Source organism: Giraffa tippelskirchi, chromosome 10 (genome assembly GCF_054371585.1).
Source record: "Giraffa tippelskirchi isolate mGirTip1 chromosome 10, T2T-mGirTip1v1.2.pri, whole genome shotgun sequence".
In the NCBI taxonomy this organism is placed as follows: domain Eukaryota; kingdom Metazoa; phylum Chordata; class Mammalia; order Artiodactyla; family Giraffidae; genus Giraffa; species Giraffa tippelskirchi.
Genome location: NC_137284.1, coordinates 125,917,284 through 125,931,624, shown reverse-complemented (window position 1 = coordinate 125,931,624; position 14,341 = coordinate 125,917,284). Strand labels below are relative to the sequence as shown.

General features: G+C 40.6%; 1 long non-coding RNA gene across 1 annotated transcript in view; it reads right to left on the bottom strand.

Moving 5' to 3' along the window:
* LOC145524706 (uncharacterized) overlaps nt 1-14,341 on the bottom strand; it is a 114,872-nt gene that overhangs the window by 63,428 nt on the left and 37,103 nt on the right. The window contains exons 3-4 of the long non-coding RNA XR_014067774.1: nt 11,952-12,153; nt 5,231-6,265 (exon numbers count right to left, since the gene is read on the bottom strand). This is a non-coding gene — a long non-coding RNA (uncharacterized LOC145524706). The remainder of the gene's footprint in view (nt 1-5,230; nt 6,266-11,951; nt 12,154-14,341) is intronic.

Sequence of the window (14,341 nt, the reverse complement as noted above, 5' to 3'; positions counted from 1 at the left end):
ATCAGACATCCACATGTTCCAGTAACACACATTAATCCTGCTTATTTCTTTTTACACCGTTGCAAGTATGCAAGGACCTCAGAAAATAAGATTTCTTAGCAAATGGAAAGAGAACTGTGAATATCCAGTCCCCACTAGACATGAAAGAACAGTTTCAACTGAAATTAAGGCCATAACTTCTGAAATCTTCCCACAAGCAGATGAAGATTGAAGAAGTTGGTATCATAATTGATTACACCAAATATTTCCACCTTCGCTTAAGGACCTTAAATATTCAGACTCAGTTACGGAAAATCTGTCTTATTTCTACCTTACAGCATTACCTCTAAACACTAGAAGTATATCCAGCCTTACCACAGTATAACACAGGGACTGGAATCCTGAATAAGGAATCTAGAAATGTGGACCCTTTGGCCAAGTTGTCCACTAGTTCCAGAATTCTAGGGCCTTCTACAAAGTATAGGACTTTTATAAACCACAGATAACTGGAAAGATTTTTAAATCATGTTCTCAGAACTTCTGGTATCCCCTTTTGCAGACACATTGAAAAAGAGGTGTTTCCACACACAATGCATTGAAGATGTGGTACTTGAACAGGCATAAAGAGGTATATGAAAGAAGATCCGATCTGTTAGTTCTCCAAATGTGATCAGTCTTCAATGGTTTTAACCAATGATGACCCAAAACACTGATTCTCTCTGATTCTGTCAACTCTAAGGCAACTTAATGTCAACATTCTTGATTGACTAATAATGTTTGTTGACAGAGTCTAAATAACAGTGTCTGTGTATATTCTTTTTTAGAAATTTTTATTGGAGGGTAGTTGATTTACAATATTGTGTTAGTTTCATGTGTATAGCAAAGTGATTCAGTTATACCCATGAAAGTATCTATTCTTTTTCAAATTCTTTTCCCATTTAGGTTATTACAGAATATTGAGCCAAGTTCCCTGTGCCATATACAGTAGGTTCTTACTAGTTATCTATTTTACATACAGTAGTGTGTGTGCATCAACTCCAGTCTCCCCATTTATACCTCCCACCTCTTGTCCCCTAAAAATCACCAAACTAAATCCCCCTGCAGAAGTTTCAGTTTTGAAGTTCATTTAGACATTTCTGAAAGGAATTCGTTTGTGGGCTTTTCTACTCTGTCTGATAAAGGACAATGAACTTTACGTGTGACTTTCCATCAGAGTTTGCAGACGTAGTTCACAGGAGTTAATGACTTTTTTTCTCTTCAATTTCACCTAGTAAGATAAAAGCGAGCTGCACTAGAGCTTTCCTAAGCTGAGGTGACTAGTCAATACTTTGCTGCTTGCTCTGTCAATGCCATCAAAATATTGTTTAATAATTTAGCAACAGCCATGTAATTTTCTTCTCTAACAAGAGCAAATTAGGCACTTACTAAATAATTGACTAAAATACTTAATTCTAGGGATGTCTTGAGGATGTGCTGTTATCAAAAAGAATTTAAAATAAAACTATCCTCCAACTCTTCAGCATGAGACTTTCATTTTCATGTTATTTTCATGTCTGGTCATGAAAACTACCAGATTTTGTCCCCTTCTAGCCTGATTCCCTTACTCACAAGTGGTCTACCAGTGTCTTTACATGGTGTGCGGTGCTGCCCCTGGTCAAGACCAGTCAGAAAGATGGGATGGGGCTTGAATGGGTTGGCCAGAGCCCCTCTTCTTTAAGTCTGTCCCAACCAGGAACACCAATGGGGCACCAAGAAGTCTCAGTTTTTAGAGATTTAATCTCAAATAATAAGATGCTGTCATCAAGGCCACTTAGACTTGGAACCCTTTTCACCTGGCCATCTGCTAAAATAAGTGCTCCCTCATCATCAGACTGTCAGGCTGAGATCCATCTACTCAGTCAGGCCCTCTCTTAAATATCCCACACACAGGCCATCAAGGCATTTTACTTAACACTTAACTTCTGAAATGCCCAGGGTAGAACCACAATTCATGGGCCAGCATATTAACCCATGACTTTACAAGTTAAAAGAGTAGAGGGTAAAGGTATATCAGGTCTTCTGTCCCTATTTCAACAAATAGATGCTTTCTAGAATGTGCTCTTCTCAATCAATGTCCTCTGCCAAAAGTACAAGTTCAATGATAATACTTAAATTACTCAAATAAGATTGATTTCTGCCCCTCTCCCTCCCTCCCTCTCTGTCTCTCCCTCCCTTACTCCCTCCCTCCCTCCCTCTCTCCCTCTCTCCCTCTCCCTTCCTTCCTCTCTCTCTCATCACAGGCATAGAGGTGAGCATCAGCCATCTCTCTGATACCACCCTCTCGCTCTCTCTCCCTGGCTCCACACACAGCTTCTCTAGGAGCTGACATTTGAAGAAAGGGTTCATCATGTGAAAGGGTTCAGTACTGCTCCAGCCCCATGGGCAGCATGACTGCAGGGTTGTTCTGGAATCCTTGAGCCATGGCCCAGTTACAGAAATCCAGAAATTATTTTAGAGACTATATTTATGGATAGAGATACAGACATCAGAATTTCTGCAGAGGACAATGTTCTAACAATGCCTAGCCCTTGGGTTGTGAAATGCAGGTTACTCTTTATATATGGAACCATGACAAAATATGCATATTATACCAATCAAGATAATGAAAGAGCACTTTCAGCTTTTCTTGACTCTCTCAAGGAACATGAGCACTCTGTAGCCCTTCTTCACTCTATAGACCTCCTTCTCTCTACTCTGCCCTGGATTTCCTTGGTACCCACCTCCACCCATGAAGACTTTGACCTTTGTTCCCTTTGCTTTTTCCTTTTCCTTCTACCACTATCCCAGTCTCTTCAACCCCATCATAAAAGCCTGTGAACTGGGTTGGTAGAAACAGCAGAGGGTCATAAATATGAAGTTCATGTTCTGGTGAGGAAATGCAAACAATAAATAAATAAGCAGTAAACTAAAATTATCAGATAGAGTGTGTTTTCTGACTTACACAGTACTTAACTGCAAAGAAAGTAGAAAGTGGTAAAGTTAAAAAAAAAATAAGGGAGAGCTGGTAGGGGAAGTGGGGCAGTGTCACAAGATAAACATTTCTGAGGAAGTGACTTTAAAGCTGACGTCTAAATAATAAGAGAGGGACTTCCCTGATGGTCCAGTAGCTAAGATTCCACACTCCCAATACAGGGTGCCCAGGTTCAGTCCTTGGTCAGGGAGCTAGATCTCACATGCCACAACTAAAGATCTCACATTCTGCAACTGAGTTCACATGCCACAACTAAATATCCTGTGTGCTGCAACTAAGACCAGGTGCAGTCAAAGAAAGAAAGAAAGTAACGACAAGAGAAAGCTATTCTTACAAACATCCAAGAGAAAAGCTTTCTAGCAATATGGAACAGCTAGAACAGCATGCCTAAATATGCTTAAAAATAAAGTAAGTTTAACATAATGATACTACTGTAGCAGAGGAAGAGAGAAATGCCTGGAACTAATCTGTAGAACTGCCTCCTTTCACCTCCTCATAGCAATGTCCTGAAGTGTGAATGCATCTGAGATAGAGTCCCCAAAGCAGCGGATGTAGTAGATCTTATTACTCTTTATCAGTGTTCTCTGCACCCTAAAGGACTCCACCCCCATTAAACTCAGGTGCGGTCCCTTGACTTATTTTAGCCAATGATGTGTGATTTGCATCACTTCCAGGCAAAAGCCTTTATAGTCAAATGCACATCATTGCGTCCTTCCTCTTTCCCCTCTGCCAGGTCACCAGTAGTATTCTAGATACAACTGCCCTATTAGATTGGGTCCTAGAATGAGGCAGTGCTGCAGAGCAAAGCCCTTAGCCAGCCCACTATGAAAGCAACATGAGCAAGAAGTAAACTTCCGTTGTTTTAACATCCACATTTAGGAGTTATTTGTTATCGCAGCATAACTTTGCCCAGCCTAACTGATACAGAGTCCTTGAGCAATACCCCAAGATAACTCCAACTCTAGATAAAAGTTGTTACCCAACTGACCTCCCAGAACTAGAGCTATAATTCTATACATTTCCAATAAAATTGCAACAGGTTTTTTTAGAAATAGAAAAACTAATTCTGACATTCATAGAGAAGTACAAAATATTAATATTATCTTAAATCACCAAACTAACTATGAAAGAGATCAACAGTTTGGAAAACTAACACTACCTGATTTCAAGACCTTGTAAAAGTGAAGTGTTAGTCACTCAGTCACTCAGGAGCTCTCCAGGCTCCTCTGTCCAGAATTCTCCAGGCAAGAATACTGGAGTGGGTAGCCATCCCTTCTCCAGGAAGACAGCATAAAGCTATAGCAATAAAGACAATATGGCATTGGTATTAAGATTAATAAATAGACCAGAATAAAGAGTAAAGAAATAGACCCTCACATACAAGAACAACTGAGTGTTTTACAAACATGCAAAGGTAACTGGTGGAGAAACAATAGCTTTTCAGCAAATGTCCTGAAACAACTGGATATCTTTATGCCAAAAGAAAAAGAAAAAATGAATCTGAATCCACATCTAACATTATATTTAAAAATTAATTCAAAATAGATCATAGACTTAAATGCATGCTTTAAAACAAAGCTCTGGAAAGAAAATACATGAGAAAAACCTCTATGACATTCAGTTAGGCAGAGCTTTTTTAATTAGAAAGCCCAAAACACAATACATAAGAAACGAATAACTAAACTGGATTTCATCAAAATTTAAAACTTCTGCTCTTTGGAAGACACTGTTGAGAGAATGAAAAGACAAGCCACAAACTGAGAGAAAATATTTGCAAATCATAAAAAGAGCTTCCCTTGTGGCTCAGCTGGTAAAGAATCCACCTGCAATGCGGGAGACCTGAATTCGATCCCTGGGTTGAGAAGATCCCCTGGAGAAGGGAACGGCTACCCACTCCAGTATTCTGGCCTGGAGAATTCCATGGTCTATATTCCATGGGGTCACAAAGAGTCAGTCACAACTGTGTGATTTTCACTTTCACTTTCAATATCTACAAAAAGATTTGTATCTAGAAAATATGCCAATGGATAATATTTTTACACCTAGCAGTTACAGAGACATTTTAGGGACAGACATTGTGCTAAATGCTGTCTGGCATTTAATCCTCACAACGCTGTGTGTTAGGAAATATTTGCCACATTTTACAAAGGGGAAAATAAGTCTTGGAAAAGTTCACCTGGATTACTCCTTTAGTTTCACGATAACTCAGGATAGGCAGTAACAGAAACCCGCAGAACTCACTGGTGTCACGCAGCAGAAGTGCATTTCCTGTTCACACAGTCAGCTGTTGCTCCAGGTGACTCTCCATGGCCACTGTCCTCCACACAGAGACTCTGTCCCAGGCATAGTCTGAAACATAAAGCCTCAAAAGAGCAGACAAGAAAGAAGCCTGCAAGTTTTCCCACCAGCAATTAAAAACTTTGGCTGGGAAATTACATGTTACATCTACTTACAAGGCATTGGCCAGAATTAGTCACGTAAACCCAACTAACTTCAAGGAGAAAAATATCCACATAGGTGCCCAGAAAGAAGAAAACTGAATCTGGGTGAGCATCAGAATCCTGTTATAGACAGGCAACACTTAGGTTGTATTTTATGTAACAGGTTAGAGAAACTGCTTTCTCCCCCAACTAAAGCACTCTTCCCTGATGGTCTTTATAGTCTCTTCCTAATGCTCTCGTTTAGCGTCTTAGAATAGCGTTTGATAGCAAAGATCCAGGTTTCCAGAATTTTGAAATTTTCTGCTCTTCTTCATTGATGGAGCCTGAGGGGATTGCAAAAAAATTTAAGCCACGGTTGGACATGACTTTGCAACTGAACAACAACAGCAGCAAGATTGGAAGGGTGAAGAGAAAAGAGTGACTCTCACTGTTAATGTATGTTTAGATATTTTGGCTCTGATTTTATGCAAATTATCCCTCATGCCTGTGGTTCCTAGAATTATCTAGAGACAATCAGAGGACAAACATGAGATTGTAAACATAAACCAGAAGAGGCTGGGTCACTTGCTGAACATCTGTAGGTCTTCTTACTGTATCAATCAAGTAGGAATGAAAACCATTTTTATGGCCAGATAAGTGTAGTAAATTAGACAAAATAATTAGGTTTGCATTTTGCAGAATTTTGACAAGAATCATCAGGAATCTAATACACATTACGGATTTCATAATGGGAATATTATATAAAATGTCTATCAAACTTACTTGGCCTCAGCAATGTGTTGACATCTTCAGAAATCCTAATACTTGGCAAAAATGCAGTTCAGGAAATGGTGCCCTGGAGAGATTGAAATGAGATATTAGTTATCCCACACAGTCTTCTCCCCATACTTTAATCAGCACCATTAGCACCACTGCATACCAAGAGCTGAAACCACAAGCGGGTTTCATGAAGTTAAATGTGTCCCTTGTGGCAGTCATCTTCCTGGATACTAACATCTCTCTCCTCTTAGTTCTGGCTGATTGGCCCAGGCTGGAGCATATCCATCTCCACCAGAGAAACACTGAGTTGCCCTGTTTCACTCCACATCATCAAATACTCATTCCAAAAGAGCTCCAGGGGACCTGGGATCGATCTCTAGGTCAGGAAGATCCCCTAGAGAAGGAAATGGCAACCCACTCAGGTATTCTTGCCTGGAAAATCCCATGGACAGAGGAGCCTGGTGGGCTACAGTCCATAGGGTCACAAAGAGTTGGACATGACTAAGCGATTTCACTTTATGGATCAGTGGGTCTGCACAGTGCTGGAATGGCTTTCTTATCTCTGCATTCAAACGGGTATATCTTTCCTTTTCTCCTTTGCTTTTCACTTGTCTTCTTTTCACAGCTATTTGTAAGGCCTCCTCAGACAGCCATTTTGCTTTTGTGCATTTCTTTTCCTTGGGGATGGTCTTGAGCCCTGTCTTCTGTACAATGTCATGAACCTCTGTCCATAGTTCTTCAGGCACTCTATCAGATCTAATCCCTTGAATCTATTTCTCACTTCCACTGTATAATCATAAGGGATTTGATTGAGGTCATACCTGAATGGTCTAGTGGTTTTCCCTACTTTCTTCAATTTAAGTCTGAATTTGGCAATTAGGAGTTCATGATCTGAGCCACAGTCAGCTCCCGGTCTTGTTTTTGCTGACTGTATAGAGCTTCTCCATCTTTGGCTGCAAAGAATATAATCAATCTGATTTAGGTGTTGGCCATCTGGTGATGTCCAAGTGTAGAGTCTTCTCTTGTGTTGTTGGAAGAGGGTGTTTGCTATGACCAGTGCATTCTCTTGGCAAAATTCCATTAGCCTTTGCCCTGCTTCATTTTGTACTCCAAGGCCAAATTTGCCTGTTACTCCAGGTGTTTCTTGACTTCCTACTTTTGCATTCCAGTCCCCTATACTGAAAAGGACATCTTTCTTGGGTGTTAGTTCTAGAAGCTCTTGTGGATCTTCATAGAACTGTTCAACTTCAGCTTCTTCAGCATTACAGGGCATAAACTTGGATTACTGTGATATTGAATGGTTTGCCTTGGAAATGAACAGAGATCATTCTGTCGTTTTTGAGATTGCATCCAAGTACTGTATTTTAGACTCTTTTGTTGACTATGATGGCTACTCCATTTCTTCTAAGGGAATCTTTCACACAGTAGTAGATATAATGGTCATCTGAGTTAAATTCACCCATTCTAGTCCATTTTAGTTCGCTGATTCCTAAAATGTTGATGTTCACACTTGCCATCTCCTGTTTGACCACTTCCAATTTGCCTTGATTCATGGACCTAACATTCCAGGTTCCTATGCAATATTGCTCTTTACAGCATTGGACCTTGCTTCCATCACCAGTCACATCCACAACTGGGTGTTGTTTTTGTTTTGCCTCCGTCTCTTCATTCTTTCTGGAGTTATTTCTCCACTGATCTTCAGTAGCACATTGGGCAGCTAACGACCTGGGGAGTTCATCTTTCATTGTCCTATCTTTTTACCTTTTTGGAAAACTCAGCAGTGGCCACAGGAGTGTAAAAGGTCAGTTTTCATTTCAATCCCAAAGAAAGGTAATGCCAAAGAATGCTCAAACTATCGCACAATTGTACCCATCTCACATGCTAGTAAAGTAATGCTCAAAATTCTCCAAGCCAGGCTTCAACAGTATGTGAACCATTAACTTCCAGATGTTGAAGCTGGATTTAGAAAAGGCAGAGGAACCAGAGATCAAATTGCCAACATCCATTGGATCATCGAAAAAGCAAGAGAGTTCCAGAAAAATATCTATTTCTGCTTTATTGACTATGCTAAAACCTTTGACTGTGTGAATCACAATAAACTGTGGAAAATTCTGAAAGAGATGGGAATACCAGACCACCTGATCTGCCTCTTGAGAAATCTGTATGCAGGTCAGGAAGCAACAGTTAGAACTGGACATGGAACAACAGACTGGTTCCCAACAGGGAAAGGAGTACGTCAAGGCTGTATATTGTCACCCTGCTTATTTAACTTCTATGCAGAGTACCTCATGAGAAACACTGGGCTGGAAGAAACACAAGCTGGAATCAAGATTGCCGGGAGAAATATCAATAACCTCAGATATGCAGATGACACCATCTTTATGGCAGAAAGTGAAGAAGAACTAAAGAGCCTCTTGATGAAAGGGAAAGAGGAGAGTGAAAAAGTTGGCTTAAAGCTCAACGTTCAGAAAACTAAGATCATGGCATCTGGTCCCATCATTTCATGGCAAATAGATGGGGGAACAGTGGAAACAGTGTCAGACTTTATGTTTTTGGGCTCCAAAATCACTGCAGATGGTGATTGCAGCCATGAAATTAAACGATGCTTACTCCTTGGAAGGAAAGTTATGGCCGATCTAGACAGCATATTAAAAAGCAGAGACATTACTTTGCCAACAAAGGTCTGTCTAGTCAAGGCTATGGTTTTTCCAGTACTCATGTATGGATGTGAGAGTTGGATGGTGAAGAAAGCTGAGCGCCGAAGAATTGATGCTTTTGAACTGTGGTGTTGGACAAGACTCTTGAGAGTCCCTTGGAGTGCAAGGACTCCAACCAGTCCATCCTAAAGGAGATCAGTCCTGGGTGTTCATTGGAAGGACTGATGTTGAAGCTGAAATTCCAATCCTTTGGCCACCTCATGCAAAGAGTTGACTCATTGGAAAAGACTCTGATGCTGGGAAGGAGTGGGGGCAGGAGGAGAAGGGGACAACAGAGAATGAGATGGCTGGATGGCATCACCGACTCTATGAACATGAGTTTGGGTAAACTCCGGGAGTTGGTGATGGACAGGGAGGCCTGGCGTGCTTTGATTCATGGGGTCACAAAGAGTCGGACAAGACTGAGCGACTGAACTGAACTGAACTGAAACCATAAGTATCAGGCTAAGTCATTCACCCTATATGTTTATTGGTGTTCCTGCCTGTCTACAGGCTAGCAGTGTGGATCAGAGTCCCATCACTAACTTGAGAAGCTGACAACCCCTCTGAGCCTCCATTTCCTAATCTATAGGACAGAGAGCATCACAAGCATGTCAGTCACCTTACAGGGTCTACACATAAGAATTATACACAATTTAGACCACTATTTTACCTAAAGAAGGGTGAAAAGATTCTGAATGCTAAAAAAAAAAAAAAAATATGTCCTCTACTTTGGATTTTAAAAAATAATACACATTTGACAAGTTTATATGATTGCCCAGTCCCCAGGAGTTGTCCCAAACATATTTTTATTTATTTATAAAGTTTTACTAATGAGAAGACAGTGAAAGTTAAAATAGAAACACACATAAGGTTTCTTTCTTCCCTATCTCCTATCTTACCCAGGAAAAAAAATATATATGTTTATATATATAAAATATATATAAATATATATATTAAAAAAAATATATATATATATGTATGTATCAATTACTAGCCTAACACAGAGAATAAGACACAAAGACACGTGTCTCTGACAAGGCAGCTGGGGCACAGAGAGCCTCATGTCATAATGAAACAGAATCCAGCCCATGAGGCCACATCAGGGTTGAAGGCTTGGAGATTCTTATTTTCTGGCTGGTGTCTGAGCTGCAGAAAAAAAAAATCTGTGTTGTCTCCAAAAAGACAAATATATATATATATATATATATATATATATATATATATATATAACATTACCATTTCAAGGGGGCTGAACAAAAGATCCTATCTAGGTATCCTGCCTTTGGATCTAAATAAAAGGATGCAATATATCTCCTGGAAGTATACATGACTCCACAGTGCTACTCAGGCCCTCTGTCACATCACATTGAGTGTCCCATCAATCCTGCTGGACTACTATTTCCCTCCACCCAACCTGCCACACACTCACACTCACACATACTCTCTCACACACTCATACTCCTATTTCCTATTCCACCAGACCTGGGCAGGGCAGTCATTACACCAAGCAGCATTCAAAATAACTTCAAAATCAAGTTTCATATTTTTTTTCTTTGGAATCCCTTAGCACAGCTATAAAACTCCTTATGACATAGCAATGCCTGGAGAGAGCAGAGACTTCAGATTTGGGTGATAGGTACAGTATTAAATAAAACAACAACAACAATACAGATGGTTCAGCTAATGGAGTCACAGCAGTAAGCCTGTATTCTACCAGGGGGGACTGAGATTACTAAAAGAGAAATAAAATGCCTCAGGATTAAGCAAGGCTCTAGCTGTTTTCTACTAGGAAAACCTCAATGGAGCTGAATGTTCTTAACTTCAAAAATTACTCAACAACAAAAATAATTGAAGATGAGGAGAGAGACGGGAAGGGGGTAGAATTTGGTTGGGAAAGAGCTGGAAAGCAATTGAAGATAGTAGACATGCAGACTTAGAGACACTGAATCCATTTATCAACCCACTAAGGAGGCGCTCTTATTAACCATATGTATTGCGCCATGCAGGTAAATTGACCAATATTTTTGATAATTAATAAAAGGTGCTGCATCTTTCCTACTCCTCTCTCTCTTGGTGAAAACTGGAAAGCTTATGAGATGTTAAAAACCTCCAATGTTTAATAAGAATCATAACACGAAGTTTATTCACAATCGATATACGTGGGGTTTGATTCTTGAAAAGAGAAACAGGAATTAATAGTTAAGTCTCTCTTGCCACGTAAGTGTGAACTAAAAGTGATGTATGCAGTGTGCATGCCAACCTCACAACTCACTTTACATGTTTTTTTTTCACTTCATTTCCTAAGCCCTTATTCTAATTGCTTTGCTTTTTTTTTAATTAATTAATTATTTATTTATTTTAGTTGGCTGTGCCAGATATTATCTGCAGCATGTGGGAATCTTTAATTGAGGCTTGTGGGACCCAGTTCCCTGACCAGGGATTGAACCCTGGGCCCCTTGCATTGGAAGCTTGAATCTTAATCACTGGGCTACACCTAAAATTGCTTTTCTAATATTGTGTCTCGTATCTATTATTGTTGACCATATTTAGATTATTTTTAAAGGCTTAATCCATAATTCTCATATTTATTTGTGCCTTAAACTACACTGTTAAATCCCTTTTGGCTCACCGTTGTTATAGTCCAGAAGTGTACACATGAGTGTCCATTCATGACATCATTAATCAAATCAACTGCCGTGGGAAACTGAATGATAACAGTGGTTTTCAACAATGGCTCCCGGAGCTACTGGGTATCACCTGAGAACTTATTGTTGTTGTTCAGTCGCTAAGTCATGTCCGACTCTTTGCAACCCCAAGAACTATAGCATACCAGGCTTCCCTGTAAATGCAAATTCTCAAGTGCCTCCCACTCTCTCAGAACTACTGTTTAAAATATTCTAGTTCTGCCTAACAAGTTACCACAAATTCAGCAGCTCAAAACAACACACATGTATTTATCTCACAGTCTTCATGGATCAGGAGTCAAGAACAAGTTGGTAGGGTCCTCTGCTCAGGACATCACAAGGCTGAAAATCAAGGTGTTTTTCAGGGCTGTGATCTCACCTGAAGCTTGGAGTCTTCTTCCAAGTTCACTAGCTGTTGGAAAAATTCAGTTCCTTAGAGTTGAAGGACTGCAGTTGCTTTCATGCTGGCTGTCAGCAGGGGGCCATTCCAGCTCCTAGAGACTGCCCACATGGTCTTCTCCACACTGTGGCAGTTTGCTTCTTTGGGGCCAGCAGGAGAGCTCTTGCTTTGACTCTCCAGTCTGCTAAGATGAAGACATAGAAAACATATGATAATGTTTGGGGCTGGTCAAAAAGTTCACTCAGGTTTTTCTGTACCATCTTATAGCAGAACCTGAATGGACTTTTTGGCCAACATAATAACACAATGTAATGTGTTGATTATCTCATCACCTTTGCCATACAACATAAACTAGTCAAGGGAATGACATACCATCATATCCACAGTCCCTGCCCACACTCGAGGGCAGGAAATGCTGCAGGGGAGTGGGCATCTTGGGAACCATCTCGGGATTCTACCCACCATACCTGTTGAATCAGAGTAAACAATCTGCCACCACACATGTTGAATCAGAGTAAATAATCTGAAATTCCAGACTGTTTCCCCATACCTCCCCACTCTTCAGCATAAATTGAGACATTTAAGGAGATGATATAATTTTAGGATTCTGTTGAATAGATGCTTGCTTAGTCTTTCAAAAGAAGCTTTTCCCCCCATTGCGCTACCTTGAGCCTCACGGGGACATTCCCCTCTACGTGAGAAATCAGACTTTCCCTGGCAACTGAAAGACCAGATCAATCAAGGGGTTAATTACACAGCTCATTTTCCTGGCCCCCACGGGCATAAAGGTTATAGATGGCCATGTATTTATGCTACCAGTGTTAAAAATTCAACCACAGCATTTATTTCAATGAACTCCTTTGACTACATGTTAAACAGATGCACTAAGGGAATACATAAAACATTATCTGTATTAGTTCAAATTTTCTGACTCTTTACAAGCTTCCCGTCACTGAAGGAAAAATGCATCTGTAATGTACCCATTACAAATACATTCATTAAAATACATTACAAATACATTCATTAAACTACAAGCAGCTTGACAATAAGTGGGCATTAAGCACTCACACACACATGCACACATACACAGAGTAGCTTGAATGTGGAAAATTTTTAACAGTACATTATGTTTAAGACTTCACAGTTATTAATAGACCTGGATAGTACATACAAACTACCAAAGTGCTGCGTTAAATTGTAACGATCCCTTCAATGTCTTTAGATGTTTCCTAAGTACCTTCTAATCCTAACTGCACAGTGCTGCCTAGTACTGTCCACAATAGACAGTGGGGCTTCTGCTCTGTTGGACTCTAAGTGGACAAAAGGGAGGCTTATGTTCTTGGATGTCTTTGTTTTGTCCCTGCCAAGTTCCCAGCATCAAATCTGCTTCTGGGTAGAAGTGGGTTTGTAAGGATTTCCCTGGCAGTCCAGTAGTTAAGATTCTGTGTTTCCACTGCAGGGGGCAAGGGTTTTGATCCCTGGTCAGGGAACTAAGATCCCTCATAAAACAAAATTAAAAAGAAAAAAGAAAACCAAGTTATTTTTTAAAAGCAGTGTTGTAGTACAATACTAATTCATATGGCGAGTCCTACATCTTTACCAAAATCTACCCACAGAGAAGTCTCCAAAAGCATCAAGTTTCTGGCCGAGTTTACTGATACGAAGAAAGTTGCCTTTTAAAGAATAAGAGACATTCCCTTCGAGACTGTCTGCAGTGGCTTCACCCAGGCACCACGCAAGTCGGAATCAAGTCACCTTTCCTGGTGACAGCGTGGTGTGCCTGTGCCCCACACCTTGGTCATGCAGTCGGGTACACTAAGAGAAGTTAGCTGATTGGAACCTCCTCCGGATAACACACCCTCAGTGCTTTTTCTGCCCTGCCCCCTAGTGGAATAGCGTTCCTTTGAAATCACCAAATATTAAGCTGCACCAACAGAAACCACTGTGCAAAAGCATAAAAAGACTAACTCTGCTAAAAAGAACAACCTGCGGGCCACTATGAGAGAAGTGGTTTTGCCTATTATCACCACAGTCAGGGAAGGATGCCCCTATAGGTTCAGCCCCTGCCAGTGCGGAGAATCACTGTTTGTCCTTGAAAATTCACCCAGAGAGGAGACCTTCCAGCTCCTCTCTGTACGGTATGGAGAGCCCCAGGCACTCTTGTTGGAGAAATAGGGAGTCTACTATCAGGAGCAGGATAATTTGACAGTACCAGCACCAGTGAGTTGGGGTAACACATCCCAGACAGTGAATAGAACGTCTCCCTGTCCTGGATTGAAGCTGGATGGAAGACAGGGAAATAGGAGCTGTCAGTAAGAAGGGAGTCATCCTTCATTCCTGGTACTGACTAGGGTAGGGGGTCACCTCTC